This window comes from Neophocaena asiaeorientalis, unplaced genomic scaffold, assembly GCF_003031525.2.
Source record: "Neophocaena asiaeorientalis asiaeorientalis breed wild unplaced genomic scaffold, Neophocaena_asiaeorientalis_V1.1 scaffold589, whole genome shotgun sequence".
NCBI classification, from domain to species: Eukaryota; Metazoa; Chordata; class Mammalia; order Artiodactyla; family Phocoenidae; genus Neophocaena; species Neophocaena asiaeorientalis.
The window spans coordinates 771,764-781,319 of NW_020172683.1; positions in this window are offsets into that span (position 1 = coordinate 771,764).

Here is a 9,556-nt window from a genome sequence, read left to right on the forward strand (position 1 = left end):
CAAAAGTCAACCTTACACTAAACACTTCTGCGTTTCTGATTAACAAAGCTTAAAAGCAAGACAAAAGTATCACATTGTTCCCACGTAACTTCACTATATCCTGAAACAAAGCTTAAGAATATTTATAAGTATACATATATACCCAGCCCTCAAAAAACATAAAATTCACAATGTGCCTCATCCAATCAAATATTAACAAGCACTCAGAGAAGCAGAGCAACACAACCCATAATGCGGAGAAAAAAAGTCAACCAAAATCAACCGCGAAAAATGACAGCTGATACAATTAGTAGACAAGGACATTAAAACAATTATAACTGCATTTCACACATTTAAGAACTTAGAGGAACATTAAATATGTTTGAGATATGTATGATATAAAAAGACCCAAATCAAACTTCGAGAGATGAAAACCACAGATCTGGAATAAAAAATACAATGGATGGGATTAACAGCAGATTAAACATGGCAGAAAAAAAATAAGTGAATTTGAAGACCTAACAATAGAAATTATCAAAAATAAAACAGAGAATGAAAAAATAGAGCATCGTTGAGCTGTAGAACAATCTCAAGAATCCTAAGATATATGTAATTGGAGTCACCAAAGTAGGGGAGAGAAATTCCTTTAAAGACAGAAACTACCAAAGCTCACTCAAGAACTTTTTTTGAAGCCTGAATATCCCTATATCTATCCAAAATATGGAAATAATTTGTAGTTAAAAACCCTTCTAGAGGAAATTCCAGACCCAGACGAATTCACCAGTGAGGTGTACTAAAGGAAGAAAGAATTCCAATTCTGCACAAATGCTTCCAGATAATTAGAAAGGAGGGAGCACTTCCTAATTCATTCTACAAAATGAGCATTACACTGAAACCAAAACCAGCAAAGACATTTCAAGAAAGGAAAATTATTAACTCATTTTTCATGATCAATGTAAAAATTCTTAAGAAAATTTTAGCAAAACCAGTCAAACAATATTTTAAGAGGATAATCCATCACAATCAAGTGGGCTTTATCCCAGAAATGCAAGGTTGTTTTTTTTTAAATTAACTAATATAATTCACCATATTAACAGACCAAAAAGGAAAAGAAATCATGAAAAAGTATTTGATAAAATCCAACGTCCATTTATGATTTTTTTTTTAAATCTCAGTAAACTTGAGTAGAGGGCAAATTCCTCAACCTGATAAAGGGTATCTATGAGAAACTTACAGCCAACATCATACATAATGGTGAAAGACAGAATGCTTTCCCCTAAGTATGAACAAGGTAAGGATGTCTGCTCTCACCTTTTCTGTTCAGTATTGTACTGGAGAGTCTAGCCAGTCCAATAAGGCAATAAAAACACATAAAAATTTAAAATTGGAAAGGAAGAAATAAAGCTCTTTACTCAGGGTGACATGACTGTCTATGAACAAAATCCTATGGAATCTGGGGGAAAAAAAGCTATTGATACTAGAGTAAAAGAATTTAGCAAAGTTTCAGGATACGTTGACTTTTGTATATTGGCCTTGTATTTCCATATGCTGGCAACAAACAATCTGAAATTGAAAATTTTAAACACTATTTACAATAGCACTAGACTTCCCTGGTGGCGCAGTGGTTAAGAATCTGCCTGCCAATGCAGGGGACACAGGTTCAAGCCCTGGTCTGCGAAGATCCCACATGCCACGGAGCAACTAAACCCGTGCACCTCAACTACTGAGCCTGCGCTCTAGAGCCCTTGAGCCACAACTAGTGAGCCCACGTGCCGCAACTACTGAAGCCCGTGTGCCTAGAGTCTGTGCTCCGCAACAAGAGAAGTCACTGCAATGAGAAGCCTGCACACCGCAACACGGAGCAGCCCCCACTCGCTGCAACTAGAGAAAGCGCACACACAGCAAGGAAGACCCAACACAGCCAAAGATAAATAAATAAATAAACAATTGTTAAAAAAGATTTACTATAAAGTTATAGTCATCAAGACTAATATTGACATAAAGATGAACAGTTTAATGGAACAGAGTCCAGAAATAGACCCACACACATCTGAACAATTGATTTTGACAAAAGTGCAAAGGCAATTTAGCGAGAAAAAGATAGTCTTTTCATCAAATGGTGCTGGTAATTGGATATTTATATATATATATTTCAAATTGATCTAGACTTCATACCATATACCAAATTAAATTGAAATGAATCCTAGACCTACATATAAAATCAAAAACTATAAAACTTCAAGAAGAAAAGGGGAAAACAATCTTTGTGACCTTGGGCTAGCTGCCAAAGATTTTTTAGATATGGATCAAAAACACAATCCATAAAAGAATTGATAAACTGGACTTCATCAAAATGTCTACTTTTTAAAAGATACTGTTAAGAAAATGAAAAAGCATAAAGAATATTTGCAAATCTCTTATCTGATAAAAGACACAAGTAACACAAAATATAGAATATATAAAGAACTCTCAAAACTTAATAAGAAAACTATTTAATTTTTTGAACAGGCAAAGGATTTGAAAAGATACTTCACCAAAGAAGATACATGCATGGCAAATAAACACATGAAAAGATGCTCAATACCATTAGCTATTACCACTACACACATATTACAACGTCTGAAATTAAAAAGACTGGCCAGACTTAAGTGTTAGCAAAAACATGGAGCAATTGGAGGCTCATACATTGCTGGCAAAAATGTAAGATGATACAATCAGTTTGGAAAAGTTTAGTAGTTTCTTAAAAAGTGAAATATACACCTACCATAGGACACAGCCATTCCACTCTTAGGTATTTACCTAAGAGAAATGAAAGTACACAGCCGTTAAAAAACTTGAACATAGCAGCTTTATTTTTAATCACTAAAACTGTAAATAACTTAAAGATTCATCAACAGGGAATTCTCTGGCAGTCCAGTGGTTAGGACTCTGTGCTTTCACTACCGTGGACCTGGGTTCAATCCCTGGTTGGGGAACTAAGATCCCACAGGTCACACAGCACAGCCAAAAAAAAATTAATCAACAGATGAATGGATAAACTTGTGGTATATCTAAACAATGGAATATCCTTCAGTAATGAAAATGAATTAACTATTGATACACACAATATGATGAATCTCAAAGTATGCTGAGTGAAAGTAGTCAAACAAGAGTACATACTGTGTGACTCTGATAATATAAAAATCTAGAAAATGTAAGCTAATCTATAGTGACAGAAAACAGACCATTGGTTACTTGAAGATAAGACTTGGGATGGGAAGAAATAGGGCCAAGGGATTACAAAGAGACAGAAGGAAGTTTTTGAGGGTGATGGATTGTTTCACGGGTATATACAAATTTAAAAACTTATCAGTGTATGGTAAGTTACACATGTGCAGTTTGTTGTTTGTCAATCATACCTCAATAAAGCTACTTCTTAAACATTATACAATATTTGTATGGTACCCCACACATAGTAAGTCATAAGTAAATGTTAGTTCTCTTTATGTTAACAACTATGTTTTACAGCTATGAACTAATAGGATCTTAATTCCTGGCTAGGGGAGCTCTTCTCTCACCAGAAAAAGGGCAGAAACAATTTCTGAAAAGCAAAACTGCTCAGTCACCTTTGCTTTCAGTCTTCCTAAGCTGACAGCTCTGTATCGCCAATGCCCCCAGAGAGCCAGGAAGTGAGAAAGGCCAGCCTACCTTCATTCCTCTCCACCCTCACCTCCCAGGGCCATCATCTTTGGCAATCTAACCCAATTTGGTAGCTTATCAAAATGTGAAGTTCTTGATTTTTGTACCCTACTGCCCCAGCACAGTGTTTGGTATGTGGCTAGTGCTTGATAAACGCTGAAAGGAGGAAGATATTAAGGAAAAGATCAAAGTTTCTATTCCTGTTCTTGTGTGCCTGCATGGTGACTTCTGGCTCCCCAGTCTAGTATAGGTCCCGGGATAACGTCAATAAAGAGGATACTGAAGAACCTGAGTATGTCTGATAAAGGTGTGGCGCTCAAGGCTGCAGACATTGCTTTGCTTGTGAGGGGAGAGTAGGTCTGTGAGGGTGAAGTTGGTGCCACCTGAGGGCATTCCAGGCAGAAGCTGACGAGCCCCTGAAAGGCCTGGCCTGGACCCCAGCAGCATTGTTTTAGAAGATGAAGAAGTACAGCTGAGAACAGGAGAAAGTCAGGAATCCTCCCCATTTCTGCACAGGATCAATTTACAATAGCATTAAAATTATAAAGTATTTAGACAGATATCTGACAAAGGTGTACAATAATTGTGGATTAAAAGTTATAAAACATTGCTGAGAGAAATTAAGCTTGAAAATTGCACTTGGTGACTCCTGTGAACTATTATCTTTCAGTGAGAGGTCAGCTTGGGTTCTCGTCAGGACATTCTGGCTTAGGTGCCTTTAAAATTAATAAATTAATATAATCCATATAACAAACATGTTTTCTATGAAAAGCACCTGCCACGTATTAACAAAGCTCTCTTTTTAGTTTTCATCATCAAATATAAGGCTCATGAGAATAGGGACTTTTATTTTTATTCACTGCAGTATTTCTAGGGCAATAGAAGAGTGCCTGGCACATAGTAGGCACTCAATGTTTATCGAATAAAAGAATCATTTAATAAGATATTTGTGAGTTGAATTTGTATGCAATGCTTTGGAGAATCGCCAAATGTAACCTTCCTTGATCAAAATTGTGGTAACGACTTCCTCTAAATACCCTCGTATTTCCTTATTCATTCCTTCAGATGGTCTACGAGCAACCCCAGGAGCCTCGTAGAGATCTGGGCCTTATATTAAAGAAGAGAAGCTGGAAATATCTGTTTCAGAGTTGTAGATTACATCTCAACCTAACCAGTACTATCCCTGGAAAATGGTACTCTGCAGGCCCCATCAGCAGGTCAACAAGCCCTATGGAGCATCTTCTCAGCTTGTTCCCACTGATGACCAAAACAGAGAGAAAAAAGGTTTTATGAATATATTGCCTGGATAAAATATATCACTATAATATTAATTAGCTGTCTGTTTCTCTGCTCTTTTTAAAAGGAGCTACCGGGCTTCCCTGGTGGCGCAGTGGTTGAGAGTCCGCCTGCCGATGCAGGGGACACGGGTTCGTGCCCCGGTCCGGGAAGATCCCACATGCCGCGGAGCGGCTGGGCCCGTGAGCCATGGCCGCTGAGCCTGAGCGTCCGGAGCCTGTGCTCCGCAACGGGAGAGGCCACAACAGTGAGAGGCCTGTTTACCGCAAAAAAAAAAAATGGAGCTACCTTGTTTGGCCACTTTTCATTTGTAGATACTTAAATACAAAGAATTTAACAAATTCAAACCCTTAGCTCTGCAAAATACTGCAAATCATTCCAATTTTATTGAGAAAAGACTTTTTAAAAACAACGTGCTTCAAAGATCTCCAGTGAGACAAGAAATTCACACTCCATTTTTTAGTCCTAGAAGATAATATCCTGTAGCAGCTGTTCTATGGCCTGTTTATTATCAGAATCACTTGGGAGATTTTAAAAATGCAGATTCCTAGTCTCTACCCCTGTCCTCCTCTATCACCCCACACATATATCCAAGATTCTGATGCAGTTGGTCTGGATACGGCCCAGAATCTGTATATGGAAATTGGTCCCCAGGTAGTTTTATTAAGCAACCAGATTTCAGAACTACCTCTTACACTGTTCTGCTTTATAAAAACCCTCCATAACTACTGACTGCCAAATCAGGGGCTTCTTTCCTCTTATTCTAAAGGAGAGGATTGGGTCTTTTAACCTACCAATCCTGATGCATATATAGAATCTACAAATGCCTACAGGACCAGGTGTGTAACAAATGCATGAAGGAGGCAGATAGGGAGCAGTGGGGACTGCAGCAAAATATGATTGATCTAAAATGGACAGATGTTTACCAGTTCTAGCCAAGTGTGAATCTGGCATCGCCAGAGCTTCTAAGTTTTCCAAAGAAGCCAGAAATCCAGATTTTATATAAACTGTCCTGTGAGGGCTAAACTAAATGCACCTGTGGGTAGCACGTTGCCCAGAGACCATACAACCTCTGGTTCTGTGGTATGGCGTGGACAGGCAGTGGTATTCATTTACTGAGACTGCCAAGACAAATGACCACAAACTAGGTGGCTAAAACTACAGAAATTCATCCTCTCGCAGTTATGAACCAGACATCCTCAATCAAGGTGTCGGCATTGTTGGTTCCTTCTGGAGGCTGAGGGAGAATAGTTTCATGCCTCTTTCCTTGCTTTTGGTGGCTGTTAGTGACCCTTGGCGTCCCTTGGCTTGTGGTTACATTTCTCCAATCTGCCTCGGTCCTCACATGGCCTTCTACCCTGTGTGTCTCCCCTATCTCAGTCTGTTCCCCCATCTATTCTAAGGCCTTGTCATAGGATTTAGAACTGCCCCAATCCAGAATGATCTCATCTTGAGATTCTTAATTACAACTGCAAAGACTCTTCTCTGAATAAGATCACATGTGTAGGTTCCAGGGGTTAAGACTTGGATATTTCTTTTTGGGAGCCACTGTTCAACGCACTACAGGCAGGCTTACATGAAAAAGTATCAAAATCCATTATTTCAATCAAATTTTACTTTTACCAACCTTTCTCTTATCTTCTAATTTACTATGATAGTAATGACTTACATCTGACAGAAAATTTGACTCAGGCCCAGATGCATGTTGTCACATTTTTCTTTCTTATACGCTTCCTCGCTTTAAGCTCTATTAGAATTATCCCATTGCTCTACTTCCAGCCAGTGTTTCTAAAATCAGGGATGTGGGGCAAACCATTGTAGAGGTTTGACTGGAGAAAAAGCATACTCTTTTTATATTCATGGGAAGCACAAAAGAATGATGATGAAAGAGCAGAGGGGGTAGGATATTGGGTAAAGAGAGAAAAAAGGAGTCTGTCCTCAGACATGAAAAAAAAGCAGGAAGTATGGTTCAGGTGAAACAAGTCATTGAAAGAGTTCCTTCTGCCTCTCCCAAGGAAATTTTTAGAAACCCCAGGACTTAAATGCGTTTTCTAGTGCCATCTACCGGGAAGCATAGGAACCAGGTCAGACCTGAGCCAGAAAAACAAAACAGTTCGTTACACCTTGAGTCACTTTAAGGGAGCCATTTTTTATTGAGACTTGACCCTTTCCTGTCGTTCTAACAGGATCTAAAAAGACTCTTAGCAATCTTCTGTGCATTCCTCACAATTAACATGGGGGAGGGGCGGTGGTTCCAGAACTCACCCAGGTGTTGCAATTTGTCAGTGAGTCCTGTAACAGCAGGAATTGTCTCTCTTTCCTGCATATATCCTCAACACAAGCATGGTGTCTGGCACATAACACACTCTCAAAAAAATGCCTGTTGAATATTTTTGAAAAAACAAAGAATTCTGCTTCTTATTGACCATTACTTATTGACAAATTTGTAGAAATGAAATGGCAAGCCAACCCACAAGAGGGAAAGTGGATTACCTGTGATTTACTCTGAAGTATTTGGCCTTCACTGAGCAGTCCTTAGGATGCACACCAGGGCCCAGTTATGGCGCGAGTGTGTCCACGGTGCTCCACGGAGGAGATCACCCCATACCACAAGCTGACCTTCCCACCCTGCTGCCATCCACTTAAAGGGCAGGGGGCTGGCATGTGCAGCAGCGCATAGGTGTGCGAAATAATTATGTATGTATAGGTCTCTGACCCCAGTTCCTGACATAGAGCTCCTAAAACTCCTGCAAAACATCTTTTGTTCTAAGTGGTCACTCTTGGTAGGCTCCTGGATGAAAGCTGGCCATCAGAAAGACCAAGCTGAGACAGGCTGAGACCTGGGACCCTTCACTGCAGTGCTTGCACCTGGACAAACAGCTCCTCAAGCAACAGACTACAAAGAAACTATAAGGGACTAAAAGTAACTGCCTGCATGAGCAGTTGGGGCAAATTATTAACAAGATACAAAAAGACCAAAACCCAGCTGCCACTTCTGAGGTGCCAGGAGCAAAAGCAGGGTACTGCGCATGATGCCTGCACACGGCACCACCAAGGAGATGGGCAGACCACCTAAGCCGCCCCTACGGCCCCACCCACGGATCTGCCCCAACCTCACCCCCTTTAAGGGAGCGTCTTGCCCCAGCGCCCCACCACGGGGAGCGAGCAAGGACACCTGTTACTTGTTCTGGCTCCCTCATGCCGCAGCACTAGTGCCAATAAAGCCTTGCCTGAATTCCTCATCTGGCCTCTTATCAATTTCTATTGATTAAAGAGTCCAAGAACCTGGGTCGCTCACAAAGCCATGATTAGAATCTAGGGGCTTTCATCCCCACCACCCACCCCCATTCTCTGGGGAAGGGAGAAGGGCTGGACAGAGAGTTAATAATCAATCATATCTACATGATAAAGCCTCCATAAAGCTCCCACGAGCACAAGGTTTTGAGAGCTTTCGGGTGGGTGAACACATGGAGGTACAAGGAGGGTGGCACGCCCAGAGAAGACATGGAAGCTCCACACCCCTTCCCACATAGCTTGCCATGTACTTCTTCTATCTGGCTGTTCTGAGTTGTATCCTTTTATAATAAACTGGTAATCTAAGTAAACTGTTCTCCCGAGTTCTGTGAGCCACTCTGACAAATTATCAAACCCGAGGAGAGGGTTATGGGAACCTTGGATTTACAGCCAGTAGGTCAGAAGCATGTGCAAAAACCTGGACTTGAAGTGGGGAGACTGGCGTCTGAAGCAGGGTTGGGGGGCAGTCTTGTGTGGTCTGCACTAACCCCAGGAAGAGAGTGTCAGATCTGAATTGAATTGTATGACCCCTAGTTGGTGCCAGAGAGAGGTGGAGAATTGCTCAGGGTGGAGGAAAAAGAACCCACACATCTGATATCAGAGTATTCTATGAGTAAAGGCAAACACAGTGTGTTTTTCCTAGACAAGGTGGGAGAGCATATTCCAATTATCAAGTGACTGTTGCTGCTTGCATCTCAGAACTAAACTGATATTCACTGATGGGAATAACAGCTCCTTCCCCCCATCTCATAATGAAATGGAGCAGGACCCTATGGTTCCCCCCACCCACAAACCATGTCCTTCGCCTGCCTTTTGTCTGTGGAAAAACTGTAGCCAAAGAATAAGTTCAATCAGAGAAGTGAGAAAATGCAGGAACAAAGGAAAACAGTCAAAAGAGACCAAATAATAATTGTTTAGTCATTAAGTAAAGTCAAGGACTTTTAGTTCCTTCTCAAGGGCTATAGCTAATATTCTGAGCCATATCGTGTGAGCTGTCTTGCAGATACTGAAACCCCCATTAGGTGAAAGAAGTTAACTACATGAGGACCATACTTTAGCCAAGACATAAGCTGCCACAATTCTGAGAATTGGCCTCAAGGAAATGGGAACAAACCGACCCTGGAACTGAAGATTAACTGTACCTAAAACAATCAATACGACACTGGCCAGACTACCGATGACCAAATTCAAGATGACTGTCAGAGCTGACTGTGCTGTGTCTACATATAGCTCCCTCCATCCGTCTATAAAAGCCCTTGCCCACTGATTGTCAGTGCGGGAGAGTCAGCGTTTGGACAGGTGTCTACCA